General features: G+C 51.1%; 1 non-coding gene across 1 annotated transcript; it reads right to left on the bottom strand.

Moving 5' to 3' along the window:
• Nucleotides 1-768: 768 nt before the first annotated feature.
• Nucleotides 769-841, bottom strand: TRNAR-UCG (transfer RNA arginine (anticodon UCG)). Its single transcript has one exon. It is a non-coding gene; the product is annotated as a tRNA-Arg (tRNA).

The raw sequence follows: 841 nt of genomic DNA, 5'->3' as shown, positions 1-841 counted from the left end.
GGCAAGAGTACTGGAGTGGGTTGCCATTGCCTTCTCCACAAACGCGTTGGATGAGAGCTTAATAGCCGGCGACAGATTCGGCTTCAAGGGAAGGCAGTATTTTTACTCATCAGAATTGTCCAGGATGAACAGAGGGAAGGGGCTTGCCTTCAAATGTGAATCTCTGTGATTCCCACGTATCAGTTCAGTTCAGTCGCTCAGTTGTGTCCGACTCTTTGCGACCCCATGAATCGCAGCACGCCAGGCCTCCCTGTCCATCACCAACTCCCGGAGCCCACCGAAACCCATGTCCATTGTGTCGGTGATGCCATCCAACCATCTCATCCTGTGTTGTCCCCTTCTCCTCCTGCCCTCAATCCTTCCCAGCACCAGGGTCTTTTCAAATGAGTCAGCTTTCCGCATCAGGTGGCCAAAGTATTGGAGTTTCAGCTTCAAATCAGTCCCTCCAATGAACACCCAGGATCCAGTTGATTTAAAATCGGGGTTCCCGCAAAGGATGTTCCTGCTTCTCTACCGTGTGGGGGTATGAACACGGATGGTACATTTTTAGAAATGGACCACCACTTCCGCTCACCTCCATGTAGCTTTAGCAGGTAGAGGAACAATTTCACAAGGACACTGCAGGGTGGGATGTGGGTGCAGTTACTTCGTCAGATCTGGGTGTTGCCAGACATGAACGAGGGGTGATAATCGGCAACAGCGTTTCCCTACGGTCCTATTACTTGAATTCCTAAGAAAGGATAAACCAAAAAGCAACTTTCCCCTTTGCGACCGCGGCAGGACTCGAACCTGCAATCTTCTGATCCGAAGTCAGACGCCTTATCCATTAGGCCACGCGGCC

The sequence above is a fragment of the Bubalus kerabau genome, chromosome 19, assembly GCF_029407905.1.
Source record: "Bubalus kerabau isolate K-KA32 ecotype Philippines breed swamp buffalo chromosome 19, PCC_UOA_SB_1v2, whole genome shotgun sequence".
NCBI classification, from domain to species: Eukaryota; Metazoa; Chordata; class Mammalia; order Artiodactyla; family Bovidae; genus Bubalus; species Bubalus kerabau.
The sequence above is the reverse complement of the archived record's forward strand: the minus strand, read 5'-3'. Positions and strand labels throughout refer to the sequence as shown.